The following is a 20,814-nucleotide window of genomic DNA, read 5'->3' on the forward strand; positions in this document are numbered from 1 at the left end:
CATTCAGCGATCCATACTAAACAATGTTGTCACTACTACAACACACTCCAAATTTTTTCCTACATTCAAATTTTGGAGCCTCCCTTTGATCATGAGAACTTTTGTCTCTAATGATTAGAATTATTCTACACTTGTTTTCTAAGTTTTCAAGTCCTTTCTAAGGGAATCCCAAGTGTTGTCTTTTGTTAAGGGAAGTGTCTTTCTTTTTGAAATATGGTTTTGGAACACCTTATAATACATAGCTCTAGTTCTTTCTCTTGAATAAATGGATCCTATCTATCATGATAACATGCATTGAACTCACTCTTAATGTTTTTTGAACTTTCTCTTTGTAGTTGACACTTGTGTCATAAAGCTACATACTAAGTGTTGCACTTGGAGGTAAGTATTGTCTTTTTGTCATTTCAGTGAATGAATGATGATTTTAGGTACTAAGTGTTTCCTTTCCATGTGGTTGATCATTTTCAAGTGTGTGTCATTTTAGAGTCTTGTTATTCTTTGATTCATAACTTCTTGTTTTACTAATCCCACACTTAGTCATTTTGAAGGTTTAGATTTCTTGGCAACTTGGTCAATCTTGTACCAACCTTTCTCCCTTCCGGCTCTGTGCACTTTGGAGTCGTAAACCACAATGAAGCACCCTCTACCTCCTGGAATAGAACATTGCACAATCCTAAAGAATATCCTCCCACAACTATGCATTGCACAATCCTAGTAATCAATCACTCCAATCTGCCAATTACACTTGCCCAATGTGCAGTCTTTGATCAATCTTACCTAGTGTTTCACACTACAGACTTCCAGTGGATATTTAGTACCTTATTGGGCCCTTCCCATGCTCAATTGTGTAATCCTCGGGTCCTCTCCCTCATAAACTATTCATTGCGCAATCATAGTGCCCAAACATGTCACTCTTTCCTCCTTAACTTCCACAATGCACAATCCATCACTTTCTTATTTCAGTCAACTACTTATTTCACAGTTGCAGTTCCTAGACCCTCACTTTGTGCCTCCTAATATTGCGCACTACAAAATCCTTAGGCCTCTCTCCTCAATCTTACGCATTGTCTCCTCATAATCAAAATGTTGCATGAGAAAACAAGGTAGACTAGGTGATTTCGGAAATTAATGTCATCTTGTCATGAGTGATTTCACTTGCAGGTGATATGATATTAAACAAGGTAGGGTGATGCTCAAGGATGAATTAAGAAGATGCTGCAATAAGACACTTGTAGAAACGAGACACAAAGAGAACAAAGATAAAAAGATACATTGAACTACAATAGACAGGTGAAGTACAAAATGACATGGAAGAATACATATCATAATCAACCTTGGAGGATGAAGATGAAGTACGAGTAGATCTATCATGAAGATGAGAAGAAAACAACAAATAATAAAGCTTGGCCTTGACACACTACAATGAAGTCTTATGTCACTATCACCAAGTCATGGCATCTCAAAGCGTCATCACTAAAGTCATATGTTGTCAATGTATTTTTCCACATCTAGTATTGTATTTGGAAAAAAAGAAAAAAATGTAAAATGTGTGGAACATGGAATGTGAAAAGTCACTATAAAGTTCTAAAGTCATGTAGAAGCTCAAAGGACACATAGGAATTCAAAAAGTCACATGGGAGCTCAAGAGTCATGAGGGAAGGTCAAGAGTCACAAGGGAGGTGGAGAGTTACCTCATTTGTTATATATACACCCTCATAGATCAAGAAAATGGAATTTTCAATTTGGCTTCTCAAGATAGGCATAGGAGAGAAAATTAGTCTTTTGAGGAGCAAGTGGTGACTTAACATTCCACTATTAGAACTAGTGTTGTATCATTGTAATGGTGTACCTTGGTACTTTCACTAAGTTTGAATTTCTTTGAGCCAACACACTTTGATGTGTATGTCATGAATGATTGTAAGACTATTCTTTAATTATTTGCATTGTATGTTTATGTTTCTACATACTAATGAAAATGAATTATTTTGTTGGTTTTAGTATGCATATTTGAATTGTGTGTCTTTTGATTTCAAGATCGTTATTTCTTTGTGAACTATTTCGTAAGATAAATAATGATTATTTTAGATATATGTGTGTGTCTTTACTAGGATACTACTATTACTTCTCTTTTAAAGACTCGCTTTCTCTTCCTTTACACGAAAGAACCATTATACACCTTGTAATTGAATACATCACAGGGATAACTTACTTGTTCATCTTGAAAGTATATGTGTTTCTCTTGTGTCATTTATTGTAGCCAAGGAAAATCATTAATAAAATGGAAGTCAAGCCTATTTCCCAAATGGGGAACCTACTCCAAAAAGTGTAAGATCTAGTTGGGACTTCACATTGGGGAGACCCCCTATTGTTGGCAATTTCCAACACCATCAACGTTTTGGTGCTAGAAGGAGGGTAGTCTTTTTATGGCTAATAATTGACCACATTCACATAAATAACATTTTGTGAAAGGTAACAAATTTCCAAGCCCAAATCTAACTCATATGTCTAAGAAAGAAGTGTCATCCCACCAAGTTCTGGATCATGCCTATCAAGTCCCTTACGGGTAACTCCATACAATTTATCCTATTACTCATCATCTTTCTAGGGCTCTTGGATTACTTCCTATCACATTCTTTCTTCCTCATAAGAAAACAAAGAAAGAGACCACCTGTTGTGGTGTTTTAGTTTCTTTGGAGGAAGAATTGGTTATCGTAACCCTAGAAGATTTGTCTAACTCTATTGAAGAAAATTATCAAGAAGGGGATCTTCCACCACCTATTGGGGAAAATCGTGAAGGAGACAGGGAGGATTTTCATTTTTGATAGGGAGGATTTTCAATTTTTTGATGAAGAACAGTCGAGGGACTACGAACAGCTTGATAATAACGAAAATGTGAATGGTGAAGGAGAAGAGTCTTCAAAATCAGAGAGGGAAGAGGAGGAGGAGAATGGAGACATGGTTAATGACCAATTGGATTGGATGGCCCAAGGTTATCTTTCTCTTCTAGGTAACCTTCATCGCTTACCAAAGCACCCAGAAAAGTTGTTAACAAAGTATGATCTAGATAAGAAAGTGAAAGCCAAAGATCACATTGATGACTTCTACTTGCATCTACGAATGTTAGAGTTACATTTTGATGATGTTTCTTGTAGACTATTTCGGTAAACTCTTGAAGTTAGAGAATTAGTTTGGTATCATAGCCTTCCACCTAATTCAATTCATAATTGGAGGGAGTTTAAACAGTTATTTTTAGATAAATTTTCTGATGATAAAAATTTTTCCATGTTACTTAAAGAACTCGGAAAAATTAAGATGGGGGATAAAGAAAAGGTTAAATATTTTAGTATGATATTTACAGGTATTTTAAATAAGTTCCCCACTGATGTGCAACCTCATGATTCAATTACTAAGAATTATCATACTACTACCTTGCCCACTAACACTTTTGTCTTTGTGAAGAGAGTTGTAAAGGAAACTCTGGCTCTTAACTTTGCAGAAGAAATCGTTGTTGAGAAGTACTTAAGGTCAATTGGTGTCATTGTTGATCAGGAAGATTCAAAAGACTCTGAAGGCACTGGTAAAATGTCTCAAGCCTCTTCCGCTAAAACTAAAGAAAATGATCACTTTAAGATGGAAAACTTGACTAAGTCCTTGAGGTTGTTAAACCATGAAGTATTTGAACTTAAAATGAAGTCAAGTGAGGATTCTACTAATAATAAGTCTTTTAAGCCATTCCTTAATAAGAACGTCAATCAACTGTCTAAGTCCGTTCAAATCTCTAATATTGTATTTAATGTTGAGAATTTGGGCATGGATAACTATTGTACCTTTTATCAAGAAGAACACTCTGAGAAAACATGCTCTCCACGGAAACACAACGTAAATGTTGTGGTTGCTAATGTCATAGAAATTTTTTTAGTAGAAGAGCATTCAGAGCATAAACAAGAGACTAAAGAACCAACATCAATAGAGGAAAACACAAGTGATGGAAATTAAATTTTCACATTTGATCTTATCCTAAACAATTATCAACAAGCTTCTAGTGAGCCCCTAGTGAGTGAAGCTCATCCTCAATAACCTTCTAAGTAATATAATTTGAGGATAAAGGGACTAGTGCTTGAGTAAGATGTGAGGAAACAATTGTTGAGGAAAACCTTACCTTCTAGTAATCCTTCTCAGAGCACTCAAACCAAATTCAAGAACTCTCAGCCTCAAAAGAGCACTTCTAGAAATAATAAGAATAATTATGTCACTCTTGAGGTATTGAAAAAATTTATAGCACCTACCACTTTAGCACACCCTGCCAAAGATGAGGACATAGATTATAATTTTCTTGAAGACATGAGGAAATCCCGCACAAATATATTTATTTACAAGATGGAAAAGTTGGCAGGCCAACATGAGTTGATCATCTAGGAATTTTCATCGTAGCCACATTAAGATAAGACATTTTTTGCTTCCCAAGCCTTGTTCAGTAAGTCTCCCACTATTTTTGAATCAATAGTTAATGCAACTAATGTAAATTCTAGATCTACTTTCCCCCTTTTTGTTTTAACATTTTAAATATTTAAATTATAATGTCCATAACTTCCTGGTTGATTATGGTGCCTCTGCAAATGTCATGTATTTTATTGGTTGTAAAGAGAATCAATGCAAAATGGGAAAATATTGATGCCATAATCATACAATTAGATAAATCTCTAGTATAGGCAGTTGGTGAATTAAATAATGTTATAATTCATTTATCCTCTAAGTTACCATCGATTTCACCAATATATTGATATTTTCATTGTGGACATTCCATAATATTATGTGTTACTTTTAAGTAGAGAATGGTCTAGAAACTTGCAAGGATACTTTTCCATATACTAGTCACATGTGTGGCTTCCTTATAAGGGTAAGAATAATTAGATTTGAGTTGAAAGTAAACCTTTCATGAAGAATACTATCACGAAGCTTGAAGCTTATAATGAGCCTATTATCTATGCACAAGTAATTTTTGGAAATTGTTTTTATAAGTTGATCATGGATGTTACCTTGTGAAACCTTCCCCTGTACCACTAGATACACAGTTGGAACTCCTTCCTTGTAATCCAACTAGTTCAAATGACTTTTGTAACATAGATGTAAATGGTACTATTGTGGAAACTAACTCCATGACTACTAATGTTTGGACTCTATATCTTTATGGTTCAAAAATATAGGAGGGTTTCAAAGCTGGTTGTATTCTCATTGACCCTCAAAAGAACAAGCATTTGATTTCATGTCGATTAGGGTTCGGGTGAAAAAAAAATATTGCAAAATACAAAGCACTCATCCTTGGAATAAAGAAATTCATAGACCTCAAAGTGGAAGTGATAAAGGTAATAGGTGACTCTAATATTGTTACATGTCATGTACAAAATACTATTCATTATGTGTCACATAATCTTAAGAACTACCAGCAGGAGGTATGACATCTCATTTCTTTCTTTAAAGCTTTTAACATTATTTATATTCGTAGGATTCAAAATGAAGCCACCGACACATTAGCTAATGTTGTTGCTAGGTTATCACCACTTGGAGATGGTTTTTCTATTGAGATTATTTATAAGTCATCTATACCTGGTAATGTTACTAATTTTTGTGTATTCAATGATGACCAACAAATATAGGATTTCATGGCTAATGCAGACATGTTTAAATATGTGGCAATTGACGAAGATGAGCAGGAGAGGGATTTGCATGAATCAACTCAATTTCATAAATGGAACCCCATTCCTAAGGGTGTGGTATCTTTAAAAAGGCTTTATGACCTAAAAAACCATTTCAAGGGACCAAACAATGTAGAAATCCACAGTTCCACATTGTTGCACGAACAAGTTAACTTGGGTACGAAGGAAGATGTTAAATATGTGAACCTTGGTACTTGTTGTTCTACCCAAGGGTGTAAATCCTTTGTCTTCCTTTTAAAACAATATTGAGATGTATTCCCATGGACATGTGATGATTTGAAAACTTATGACACGTGAATTATCCAGCATATGATACCCTATTAAAGAGGGGGTAAAGAATTTTCATGAAAAGTTAAGAAAATTTCACCCTACGCTTGAGCCCCTTATTCAAAAAGAGCTAAGGAAGTTGTTGGATGCATGGATCATCTTTAAATTTTGTCATTCTACTTGGTTTTTTAACTTGGTTCCTATCATAAATAATTTTGGAGAGATACATTTATGTGTTTCTTTTCATAACCTAAACTAGGCTTTAGATAGAGAAAATTATCCCATGCCATCTATGGAGCAGATAATCCATATGGTATATAGGTCAATGTTGTTCTCGCTATTAGATGGATTTTATGGGTACAACCAAGTTTTAGTAGCAGAACTTGCCATACTTAAAACTACATTCATGACTAAATGGGGTACATTCGCATTTTAGTGGATGTCTTTTGGACTTGTAAATGTTGGTGCTACCTTTCAAAGGGCTATGGACAACACATTCCATGGACTAACTGGAGAAAGTGTGGTTGTGTACTTAGATGATTTCACAATGTTTTCAAAGAAAGGATTTGACCATTGGCATCAATTGAGGCAAATATTTGAGAAATGTCGAAAGTAAGATATTTCATTAAATCCAAAGAAGAGCATCTTCAGAGTGTTTGAGGGAAACCTCTTAGGACACATCATAGCTAAGAGCGAAATTAAATTGGACCCAGAGTGGGTCAAGACTGTTGTCAAGATACCCTTTCTGGTTAATAAGGAAGCCATGAAATCCTTCTTGGGGAAAATTAACTTTCTAGAAAGTGTATATCTGACTATGCACAAATCATTAAACCTTTGCAAGAGATGATTAAGAAGGATGCAATTTATAAATTCTACCAAAGGGTAAATATTCCTTTGCCTAGATTAAACAAGAAATTGTAGATGTTACAACATTATATAGTCTACACTTTGATAAAGATTTCTTGTTGTATGCTTTTGCTTCTTGTACATTTATTGTAGTCATTCTTACTCAGAAGGAAAATCAAGGAAATGAGCAGACAATATCATTCATGAGTGTTGGCCTTAAGGGATCATAATTGAATTATCTTACCATTAATAATCAAGCCTATGCAGTTTACAAGGTGGTTAATCATTTTAGGCCCTAAATTTTAAAAATTCATGTTATCATCTTTGTATCTCATTCAATGGTTAGATCACTCTTTGTGCAACAAGAGTTTGGTGAGAGAAGGGCAAACTAGATGGCAAGCCTTAAAAAATATGAAATATGGAATTCAAGCCAGTTCATATGATAAGGGGCCATGGTCTATGTCATCTTGTAGTAAAAGCAGTCAATTCTCCAGAAGAGTATTCTTCTCGATGGGAATAGGAAATCGAAATGTACGATATCAAGCAAGCTACCTCTATAAACGCAACCACATCTTGGCACACCAATATACACTAGTATCTAGAGCATGGTACCTTTCCCTCACACTTATTGGAAAAAAAAATAGGGTTATTCATCTCAAATGTTTATCTTATCACCTTGTATATGGCGTGATTTTCCAAAATCACCACAATGGTGTCCTACTCAAATGCTTGGAAGAAAAGGATTCATAAAGGGAATTGAAATACCTTCACGACAAGATGATTGGTGGGAACTATGCAGGAAACACTGCTACTCATAAAGTCATGTGGATTAATTATTCTTCACATGCACTATTTAAGGATGCACATACATATTCTCGTAAGTGTTTTATATGTCAAAGATGTGTTGGTCGTGAAAGAAAGTCATTCATCTCATTTCAATCCATTGCCATTGAAGAGCCTTTTCAACAATGAGATTGGGTGTTATTTGTGAAAAATTTACTCATTCATCAAAGTAGCACTAATATATCTTGACTGCCATATATTACTTTAATCAATGGGTTGAATCAGTTCCATTAAAGCAAGTGAATGAGCAAGAAGTCATGGATTTCCTCAAGAAGAATATTATCACCAACTTTGGTGTTCCCACATCACTTGTTTTTTATAATGCAACATACTTTTCATTGTTAAAGGTTTATGAATTTGAAATAGAAAATGGTATTGTTTTAAAGCACTCATTTAATTATTTCCCTCAGTGAAATGGTTTAGTCGAGTCTACCAATAATAATTTATTTCACATCATAAAGAAACTCGTTTACTCTAAGAAAAGGAACTGGCATAATGCATTGGTGAATTCTTTGTGGGCTAACCTTGTTACACCAAATCCCTCTCCAAAGACCCCCCCTTACTTCCTCATGTATGGAGAATAAGTTATAATTCCTCCAAACATATACCTCATGGCCTTACAACTTTCTCAAGAATCTTGGGGTAAACCATGTCTTGTTGTTCATAGCAAGATATAAACTCTTTTGAAATTAGAGGAAGAAATACGTAAAACAAAATAAAAGTTTTCTATACACTAGAGTCATATCAAGTGATGGTTTGACAATAATTTTGCAGGGAACAAGGATTTTAGTGTGAGAGACCTATTATTGAAGTGGGATAAGGCTTGTGAAGAGAAAGGTAAACACACCAAATTTCAATCCTTGTGGATCAGACCCTTTGTTTTTCATGAAAATATTGACCACCATACTTAAAGCATTCAATTGTCTGGATGGGAGGATTGAATCTCTTCCTATTAATGGCTAAGATCTCAAGCATTACTTTCGTTAGCATCCTAGGGTTATCTTTCTACCTGTGTACATATTTCTTTCCTTGTTTGTTTACTTCTTGTTTTTTTCATCTCATGTCCTTTCCTTTTCATCATGTCCTCGTTCGTGTATGTAAATAAAACCTTGTGTGAAAGTGTTTTGTTTGGTTCCAATAAATATGGAAAAAAATAAGTACTTTGTGGCATCCATCAACATTTGGTTAAATTTTGATCCCTCTTCCTTGCTTGGGCCTGATATCCTTAAGGTCAATAATGTTTGAATGGAAAATACAACTCATTTGAATGGAAATATTTAAACAGAACCATGATGCATGTATCTATTTTAGGATCTTCATTCCTTGACTTAGTATTGTAATTGAATGGTGTTTTTTCCTACCAATCCACTCGAGTAGAGAAGGGGAAGGAGAAACACAATAAGCGAGAATATCAATTTGATAGGTATATAAGAGTCTTTTCAATAGGAATAAACTCTCTTGCTATCAATAAGTATAGATCCCTCTTCCATTTTGGAAATATAAACATTTATAAAATTAAAATGAGCATATTGAAAATAAAATAAGGGGTGAAAGAAGAGAAAGGCTTCTTGCATAAAGAGGTGAATCAAGCAACTTTGTTGAGGTATTGAACAGGCTCACTGGTAGCGAAGCAATGCTTGTATTTCCTAAAAGTGACTTTGTCAGGGTATTGAGCAGGCTTGCTGGAAGCAGAGCAACATAGAGATGGAACTAAAACTTTGATCATTTTAAAATCATGAATATATATTATCCTTCTCCCAAATCAAACAATTGAGATATGGTAAACCTTGTAAATGTGTTAAGTCGAGGAAGGGATAAGAGATACTATATCTTTAATCGAGATAAGTTGTGAAGCTGGGGTGATCTACATGGTGAATCAATATTTTTTGAAAGATTGAGACCTTGTACTTAAGGTTAGACCTAAACAGAGAAGCTGGAGTTCTTCTAGTGAATCATCAATTGTTGTCACTACTACAACACCCTCCAAATTTTGGCCTACATTCAAATTTTGGAGCCTCCCTTTGATCATGATAATTTTCGTTTCTAATGGTTAGAATGATTCTACACTTGTTTTCTAAGTTTTCAGGTCCTTTTCTAAAGGAATCCAAAGTGTCATATTTTGTTAAAGAAAGTGACATTCTTTTGTGAAAGAGATTTTTTCCACACCTTATAAGAAGAATCTAAAGTTATTTTGCTTGCATTGATGGATCCTATCTATCATGATAACATGCATTGAACTCACCCTTATGGTACTACGCACTTTACCTTTGCAGTAGACACTTATGTTGTAAAGGTACATACTAAGTGTCACACTTGGAGGTATGTGCCGTCTCGTTATATTTTCAATGAATGCATGATGATTTTGGGTATTAAGTGTTTTCTTGTCATGTGGTTTATCATGTGTAAGTGTGTGATCATGTTAGAGTCTTGTAATGCTTTCATTCCTACCTTCATGTTTTACTGATCCCACACTTAGTCATTTTAAAGGTTTCACTTTCTTGGAAACTTGCTCAATATTGGATCAAATTTTCTCCCTCCTGGAACTTTGCATTACATGGTCCTAAGCCATAGTGAAGAACCCTCTACCTCTTGGAATTTTGCACTGTGCAATCCTATAGAATATCCTCCCACAACTGCACACTACACAATCTTAGTGATCAATCACTCCAATTTTCCACCTACACTTGTCGAATGTGCAACCCTTTAATTAATCTTGTCCAGTGTTGCAGATTACACACTTCTAGTTGACAATTATGACCTTACAATACCCTTCCCATGATCAAATGCACAATCCTCATGTCCTATACCTCATCAACTACACACTACACAATCATAGTGCCCAAGCATGTCACTCTTGCCTCCTGAACTTCCCCAATGTGAAATCCATTACTTGATTATCTTTGTCAATTGCACACTATGTAGTCACAATTCTTATACCCTCTCTCCCTATCCCTACTCTTGCACATTGCGCAATCCTTAAGTATCTCTCCTCAATATTGCACATTGTCCCAAAAAAGTCATAATGTTGCTTGGGAAAACAAGGTAGACTAGGTGATTTTGGGATTGATGTCATCTTGTTATGAGTGACTTCACTTGCAAGTGATATGATCTTAAACATGGCAAGATGAAGCTCAAGGAGGAACCAAGAAGATACTACAAGAATACACTTGTGGAGGCAAGACACAAAGAAAACCAAGAACAAGGGGACATTGAACTATGACATATGGATGAAGAAAAAAATGACACAGAAGACTCCATATCATAAACAAACTTGGAGGATGAAGATGAAGTACAAGTATATGTATCATGAATATGAGAAGACAACAACAAATAAGAAATCTTGGCCCTTACACACTATTATGAAGTCTTATTTTACTATCGCCAAGTCATGGCATCTCAAAGTGTCATCACTAAAGTCATGTTGTCATTGTATTTTGCCACATGTAATATTGTATTTTGGAAAAAAAGAGAAAATGTAAAATGTGCCCATATGGAATGTGAAAAGTCACTAGAAAATTCTAAAGTCGTGAGAATCTCAAAGGTCACTTAGGAGCTCAAGAGTCATGAGGGAAGGTCAAGATTCAAAAGGAAGGTGGAGAGTCAACTCATTTGTTATATATACACCCTCATAGCTCAAGAAAAGGGAATTTTGACCTTGGTTTATCATGCTAGGAATAGGAGAGAAGATTAGTCTTTTGAGGAGCAAGTGTTAGTTTAACATTCCACTATTAGAACTAGTGTTGTATCATTGTCATGGTGTATCTTGGGAATTTCACTTAATTTGAAACTCTTGGAGCCAATGCACTTTCATGCATATGTCATGAATGATTGTAAGACTATTCTTTAACTGTTTGCAATGTATATTTATGTTTCTACATACTAATGAAAATGAACTATTTCGTTGGATTTAGTATGCATCTTTGAATTGCGCATATTTTTATTTCATGATCATTATTTCTTTATGAACTATTTCAAAATATAACTAATGATTTTTTTAAATATATTAGTGTGTCTTTACTATGATAGTATCATTACTTTTCTTTTACAGGCTCACTTTCTCTTCCTTTCCATGAAAGAACCATTATGAAACTTTCAACTGAATACATCACAAGGCTAACTTACTTGTTCATCTTGAAAATATATGAATTTCTCTTGTGTCATTTATTGCAGCCAAGGCAAATAATTAAGAAAATGAAAGTCAGGCCTATTTCCCAGATGGGGCTCTTTCAAATGGTGTTGGGTCTAGTTGGGACTCATATTGAGGAGACCTCTTATATTTTGGTGGTTTCCAGCACCATCAATAGATCATTACATTGTTTTTCATCCATTTGATGCTTTTAGCATGGATAAATTGGAGGAATTAGATCATAGAACCATTTTTATTGACAAGACCCTGTTTCGAAAATTGAGGTATGAAACCTTTTAAGATAATTTTGAGGCGTAAAATGACCTTTTTGAGGCATAATTTATAAGACTTGTTGTGACAAATTGTTTAGTGCAATATCTGTAGTATTTTATGGATCATATTTGTATAAGATAAGGTTTATTTGGGTATATTATGGAGATTTTCAAGGGATCTAGATAGAGTAAGCCAAAAGTCATAAAACCACAATCATCACTGATGAATATGTGAATAACCCTCATGATATTGTAGAGGAGAGGTTTTTGCAGTTGGAAGCACAACTTGCAAATATATACCATAACTTGAATCTCCTCATTGTGGCCCTAACTAATAATATCAATATATTTAGAGACGATGGGGTTTCTAACACAATGTTCTTATCAAAGGGAAGATTAGAAGATAAGGGAGAAACATAAAATGAGTCAAAGAAGGGGCCCAAAAAATATCAACTTAGTTCAAGTGCCATGAAACATTCATGGTCCCTATTCAGAATGGAAGTGAAGGTAAACGATATCAAGGTGAAATCGACAGTCTAAAGCAAAATCATTGATTGAAACAATTAGAAGTTTATTTCAATGTTTATCATATAGAAGAAGAACAAAATATTTCATTTGTGTGACTCAAATTATAGGGAGATGCCTTGACTTGGTGGGAAAGCCACACATAGACCTTAATATTGGGGGGAGATCCTCTAGTGACTAAGTGGGAGGACCTTAAAACCATCATAAAGTCACAATTTTTCCATATCAAGTGTGTAGAGGACTAGTGGATCCGGTGGCACTACTTCAGGCCAAACTAGGGGCAGAATGTATAGGAGTACACCACAAATGTTATTCCCCTATAATACTAGTGATTCCCCCATAATGTTAGGCCCCTATAATACTAGTGATTCCCCCATAGTGTTAGGCCCCTTGAAGAGGCTGAATTCTAAGGCGTTGATCTATCTTTTCTATCTTTTTGTGAGTTGGTTTCCTAACAACAAAACTTAGAAACATTGTCATATTGTTGGGTATCTCTCCAAAGAACCCATATGTACTCCACAAGTATTTGGGGGGTCTACATAGAAATCTGCAGAAGTAAGTGATTTTGTTTAAGCCCATATCGGTAGATGATGCTTGTATACATGCATAGTGCCTAAAGAAAGGGAAGTGATGTGGATCAAAGTATAAGGAGCATTAGGATGCTTCTAAGGAGGGGAAGAATAAACGGAAATATGGAAAAATATAAAAGGAAGAAAAAGATAAAAATATTACAACCACAATAAACCAGTGCAAAGACCCCAGCAACCACTACAACATTGATGGCCATGTTGAGGAGAAGTGATAGAAGTTTCATTTGGAGATTGAATTAAAGAAAAATAAGATAGATAATAAGAAGAAGAATACCATGGACATTGATTCAAGCAACCACATTGAAATCAACTTGGAAGATGTGGATGAGAAGATCGTTTACACATTAATGTGAAAGGAAGTGAATTTGACTAGCCTTCAACAACAGGAAGAGAAGGAAAAGAACAAGCTCTTCCATATAAAGATACATGTTAAAACACCGATATTAATGCTCTGTTTGACTCAGGATCGCAAGTGAATATCATTGCAACAGAGTAGGTCAAAAAATTGGGATTGAATTTCATAATCATTCAAGTCCATATCCATTGGGTTGGGTAAATACGGATGAAGAAATAAAGGCAGCCAAATAGTGAAAAAATATATTCTCTATTAGTGCTAATTTTATTGATGAAATAGAACTCGATGTAGTTCCCCTTGCTGTATATGGAGTGGTGTTGTACATGTACATGTGGGATGCAATATTCATGTGAAGGGCCAACCAATATTGGCTTGTGAGGGATGAAACTTTGTTCACAATTAATGCACATAAAGATAAGTTGAAAATTTTGTTTATAAGTGCCAACCAAGCCAAGAAACTAATTAGTTATATCAATAAGTATGTTTTATTAGCTTTAAGAGAAAAAAAATGTAGAAGAGTTAGTAGGAAGAAAGGAATCCCTAGAGGGGTGTACTAAGAAACATAAACAACAAATATAATAGTTGCTACAAGAATATAGGGAAGTGTTTCATGAGAATGAGGCGCTACCACCCAAGAGGGAAGTGGAGCATGATATCCATCTATTGTCTAGCTCCCCATTTCCAAACATTGGGTTTTATAGGAAGTCTATTATAGAAGTAAGTGAGGTGAATAAATATTTGCAGCAACTACTAGAACATGGAGCCATTCGACTAAGTATATCACCATGTGGGTCACCCATCATCATAATACAAAAAAATATTGGACTTGGTGGATGTGTATTGATTACATGGCATTAAAAAAATTCATGCTTAAGAATAGGTACCCCCTTTGCAGAATAGATGATATATTGGATCAATTGTATCGAGAAAAATATTTCACCAAGTTGGATTAAAGTCTGGATATCACCAGGTTTGAATAGAGAAGAAGATACCTAAGAGACCATCTTCAAAACTAGGCAAGGTTTGTATGATTAGTTAGTCGTGTCATTTGGCCTATGCAATGCAATAGCTACATTTATGAGGTTGATGAATGATATATTGTGCCCTTTTATAGATTCATTGTTATTATATATTTGGATGATATACTGGTATACAGTTCTACGTGAGAAGAGTGCATATCACATTTGACGTAGGTGTTGGAGACATTAAAGAAGCATCGATTTCTAGAAAATATCAATAAGTGTGAGTTTGCATAGTAACCTTTGGTGCATCTAGGGTATGTGATAGGAAGAGGAGAGATGAATATAGATCCTGCCAAGATGGAGGCCATCATGAAGTAGTATGTGCCTATTCATGTTTATGAGGTTAGGATTTTTGATGACATAGCACAGTACTTGAGGAAATTAAGAACCTCATTTTTAGCAATAACATCATCACTCCATGCCATAACAACAAGTGGCAAGAGTTTCTAGTGGGGAAAGGGTTAGAAAAGGGCCTTCAAAGAGCTAAAGAACAAGATCAATTAATTATCAGTAATGCATTACCAAACTTTCAAAAACCCTTCTAAGTGGATACAGATGCAAGTGGGTATGTTATGGAAATGGTCTTGATGTAGGGAGGAAGGCTTGTATGCTACCATTCTGAAGTATCTCATGGGGTAGATCTTAATTACCCTACCTACGACAAGGAGTTCTATGCCATGGTGAAAGCTATGAAGAAGTGGAAACACTATCTAATTGGAAAGGAGATATTAATCCACATAGATCACCATCTGCCACAATACCTACAAGCCTAGATTTAACTACAACAAAACAAGCATTACAAGTGGATGGGGTTTTTACAATAGTTTCATTTAGTGATCAAGTACAAGAAGTGTAACACCCCTAGTTCTACCCATGAACTATTAATTTAATAATCATATATAATTGTTAAGCTTTTGATTTGGAGTTATGTTGCAGGTCTATATGCTTATGTGATGATGTTTATATATTTTTGGGCTAGTGTGCCAAGGCACATATATGGAATTTTTGGCTAAGTGACTAGAGGGCCAAGATTGTAAATTTGATATAATTGTTGCACATATATTTATAATAATAAAATAGACTGGTTGTGGAGCCCACTCCATGGTAAAATTTATGGGGTTGAAGGAAACTCAACGGTGGCAAAGGAAATTGGTTGGTGTGTTTGGTGTTGGGAGAAAAGGGCACATGGGGCTCATGTGGCTTCAGTGAGTACCACATGGCAGAGAGAGGCCATGCATATATAAAGGATGAATATTTTGCGTATGAGGAGGATTATTCCTAATTATGATTTAGACAATTATTCAAACATTCATGCATGGCTTGGAGTTGGAAAATGGTTGATGGTGAGGGACCCATTGGTGAGTCATGTGTTTGGACTCCATAACCAACTAGAGTTTTGGTGAACTCATTTTCTAGCAACCAACTAGTGAGCCCTCTTCTTGAGTTCTGGAATTGGCTAGTAGTTGTTTTGGTTTAGGTGACTAATCGATCAACCTTGTGCTTGGGTTATGGAACTAACTAGGAACCAAGTCAGTTTATGGCCTAGAATCCCATAGATAAGATGTTCTTGGCTGGTCATAAAGCATCCTAGAAGGTGGGCCCCTATGAGGGATTGGTAAGGCACAAAGAAGGGGTGTTTCACTTGGGCGCAGGTTCAGGGAAGTAGAGTCTATGTTTCGAGTAGTGGCTATTAGGCTGGTACCTTGGCATTTGATGTGTTTCTAATTTATATTTTACATTTTTTCTCGTGGAGTTGTAGCCCCGGCTCGGGGGTGACCCGTAGTTGAGAGTTTATGAACCGCGTGGCCTATGGCTGGGTAGAATGTGGAAGGCCCACAACCAGTTGGGTTTTCGTTATAGATAAGTGTTCATTGTGTAATTTACTATAATATTAATATGCCTACTATTATATTTATTCATCATTATGTTGTAATCCCTAATCGGGATTCAGTACTAATGTGTATACTTTATTTGTCAATGTGCATGTTTATGTGATACACATATAATTGTTGGTTAATATGAGAATAATTGGCTTCTTATGCTATTTTTATTTAACTTATGTGCATTTTTATCATAAACCTTTTATGGGTCTTGTATACTAAATATAACTACTGCATACGCCTACGAATTATGGTGTGTAAACCCTAATTCATTGATGTTACATGTTTTAAAGGGATTCAAAGCTAGGGTTTATACCCAAGCTGCAAATTGACAATGGGGTTTGCACATAATTACAATGACACTGTCAATGTGCCAGGTTTTGATAATTAAAATAAGAAATTATGTGCTTTCTTAGCTAATTTGGGTAAATTTGAAGTTCTGAGTTTGTAGAATCACCTGGCCAAGGGCCATGGATGTTATATGGTATCAAAACTTTAGTTTCACCACTAAGGCTACAAGGGCCAAAAACAATACTGAAGCCAATTTACCAAAGATTTGTTATGACCACTTTGTGTCAAAAAAAAATATTTTTTTATAATCTAAAGTGGAAACTACAATCAATTTCCATGAACTATGTCACAAAATCTAGATGTGATTCTCTATAATTCCATAACTCGTAAGAACTCGTGGTCATATGTTTTCTACTTCATAAAAATATAGTGGATAAATGGGTGCGAGACAACATTTTGGAAAGTGTTTATTTAAAATAATTTTGGAATATGAACACAAGAAGAAGCATTATAATATTATTGGATATAAACCCTGAGAACTTAGTTTATTAGCTTTAGCCTTTAAATGGGACAGAAGTTGGAAATTATGAGACTTTTTACCTTTAATAAAAGGTTCCATAATGTATTAATATTGAAATCTAATACAGATGTTGCTAAGAAGAAAACTGCCTTCTCACTCAGTGGTCGCATTAACAAAATTGTACTCCCTTGATTACTCTAGCTTCTTGAAAGCAATGGGAATGCTTGTTGCTAAAGTGTTATAGAAATTGTTTTCTCTTTATCTTCTTCTAAATGAAATACAAATGGATTCAACTAAAAGTGAAAGTGAAATAAGAAGATTAAATATATGTGGTGTGGCATAAGTTGTTAGTAGAGGTTAGAGATACAAGTTTTCATTATACCTTCTTTTTCCAAATATGGCAATTGTACCATTGATAGTATCCTAATTTTATCTTATCCTTTCTGTTGGAAATAATACTGAGAGGGGGGGGTGAATCAATATTATCAAATCAATATAACTTTTCCATTTCCATATTCAGATTCATATAGGCTGCTTCAGATTAAAAAAAACCGCGTGTATACGCAACTGTGTGTAAAGCAACAAGCGTATATCTAGTAAACTTATAAGTCAGTTAGTTGCTTCTTAATGACTGCATCAGAACATTATTAACCATATTAACAGTAAACAGTTGCAGTAAAACAGAACAGATCATCACACATAAGGAGCACACATTAACACCATGATATAAGGTGGAAACCCAATGTGGGTGAAAACCACCTGTTGCAATTCGTCTCTATCTTCTTTTAATTAGAAACTTCTTTTTACAATGATTTTGTACTGGTGCAGTATTATACCAGTACGTAGGTTGCTACCTCCAGAAGGCTACAACCTTCTCTCGTTCTCGAGACTCTCCTAGAAGGGAGCTACAACCCCCTTACCTCTTGTACTAGCTGAAGTACTAGTACGTAGGTGCTGGCCTACAGAAGGCTACAACCTTCTCTCTTCTTCCAAGGACCATGTTTCATAAATTTTCATACTGGATCCATAAATACAAAATAATCACCATTACAATACAATCATCAACTTATACTTGCATAATCAATTTCTAAATCACCCAATACTAAATCATTGAAACCCTGTCATCAAAATACAGTTACCTGAACATAGACCAGAGCCCAAAACTATGCAACAACCACTAGAACCAACAGCAACCTGAAACATCAAACCTCATAATGTATATGCCACTTGACTGTGTCAAAACCGCGTGCACACGTGCTTTCACCATAGAGAACCTGCGTACAGATCTAAAGATAATTACTTATACCTTCGCTGCCATTTCCAACTTGATTCAGATCTAGCCAAGCATCACCAACCCATAACCAGCATACTAGATCTTCACCCTTCATCAGGGGTTCATTACTTCCACTTTTACCACTTGGCCTAATTATCTTCTCCTTATATAGGTTTATGCTTCTCTCAATACCATGGTCCAAAACCATGTAGAAACAATACCTTGGACCCAATGTCTGGGATCAACACTTCGAACCAAATACCACGGACCAATACCAAAATACCATGGTGTTACACTAAAATTTGTCATCATGACTATTTGCAGTTAGTATGGCTCCATCAACTGTCATACTATCCTCCTTGGCAAGTCTTATACCTCTGCTCCTCATGTCAAACTCCAAAAAGAGAGAAAGTCCTTAAAAAGTCAAATAACTCTGGGTACGCAGTTTCTCTTAGCCTTACCTTTGTGTACGCACCTCAAGTTCACAATACCTGCGTACTTGTACGCTCTGTCTGTAAAGCGGTGGGTGCGTACTCCTGTAAAGGTCAAAAGGCGCAAGTTTCACTTCAAAAAAGTTACTTGTGGTCATTTCTAGAGCATTCTAGAAGCTTGTTTGACGTGTATTGAGCGCCTCCAGATGGTTCATGTATCCCTATGAAAGAGGAACTTATCCCATCAAGAGGGGAGCTATCCCATTCAAAGAGGGGCTTATCCCATTGATGGTGGACCTGATTAAATTCCTCTAGAGCACTATAAATACAGGCATTGAGCCAGAAGGAGGGGGGATTGAAAGCTGAATATTCCTAAGGGTAGATGCTGCTGGAATTAGGACTCCCTTATAGAGCTTGAGAGGAGAGATTCCCATCCTTTCCTAGCCTTATTTGGAAGTGGGTGAGCTGATCAAAGTAAAGGAGAACTCTTGCTAGACCCTAGGAGGGACCTGCACAACACCAAGGCTCAGGTTGTAATGGTTTCTTTTGTTTCCACTTAATACAATTAAGCTCACTTTTCTCAACAGATTGTTATACATGATTTGTTTCATATACTCCTTGGTCTGTATGATGAATATGTTTTATTTTATGAGTTATTCAGGTGCTATGTAATCTTTTGCTTGTTAGTGAATGCAGGTTTCGAAGAGAAGGAGGAGCTCATCCGGATCGGCAAGGCTGGACTACTACAAAGCGTTGGACTAAAGTTATGTTATGAAAACCTGATTACTTGTATTCTAAATGCATATTTAGAGAAAGGTAGTTTTTACTTGTCTTGTTTGTCACTAGAAAGCTTTAGCTTCTAGGGAGGTCGGTTTTGTCCGCAAAATTGACTCTTTCCACATGACAAAATGGTGACTCCACTAGGGAACTCCATGATTTGAATTATTTTTCCTTTGTATGAAACTTTGATTTGAGATAAGTCGTTTTCTTTCTGGTTTTTGGCTATATGACTGTGCATTTGGGTGGCTTAGCTTAGGGTTAAGTTAGATTTTAGTTGTTCTTGGTTTTGCTAGAAGTACGCAGCCTCTGCGTTAAGCACAGTGCGTACCAGTACGCACTGCAGCTTTGTACACAGAGCGTACACGCACCTGTGCAAACAGGTTGCCTGCGTACCCTGTCAAAATTGAGAAAATTTCAATTTTTTCCCTTTTTGCCTTTTAGATTTTGTTTATAAGTTGTTTTTGCTGCCCAGATCCACTGGTTACCTGTCAGAAGCTTTCATCTTGGCTAATTTCATTGGCATTCCTGCTTTAAGCTTTTATCAATTGGGTGTTTTGAGTCTCTTTTTTGAGAAGTTCTAAATTTGATTTCCTTTGGTCATTACTTGGAGGTTTGTCTCAGCCTTTTCACCGCCTTTGAGTGTTTTTATTTTTTGATCTTTGGAACTCTCACCCAATTTTCTCAACTTGCACTTGATTGGTTCTTAGATTATATTAGAATCATCTTGTGTTTGAGAATTCTCTTGCATAGATCACATTTGCATAATTAGAGTTCTCGCTTTCAGAATATTAATGAAAAATGTACATAGATTACATTTGCATACTTTTCAAGTGAATTGTGCATAGATTACAATTTCATAGTTTACATTCTGAAAAATCAATCGTAGATTTAGATCGGTTTTCTTTGATTTGAATTTACACAAAAATAAAAATAAAAAACTATTTTGGGAATTGATTTGCATTAGTTTTTCTTGATGAAATTAGTGATCAATTTTTTGCATTGTTGGAAGTGAATGGAAACTCTCTCCTTACTTTAGTTAGGATTCATCGAATTGAAAAGATTACATTATCATATTCGAT

This window comes from Pinus tabuliformis, chromosome 6, assembly GCF_031772625.1.
Source record: "Pinus tabuliformis cultivar Carrire ecotype Pingquan chromosome 6, CPIR1, whole genome shotgun sequence".
NCBI lineage: Eukaryota > Viridiplantae > Streptophyta > Pinopsida > Pinales > Pinaceae > Pinus > Pinus tabuliformis.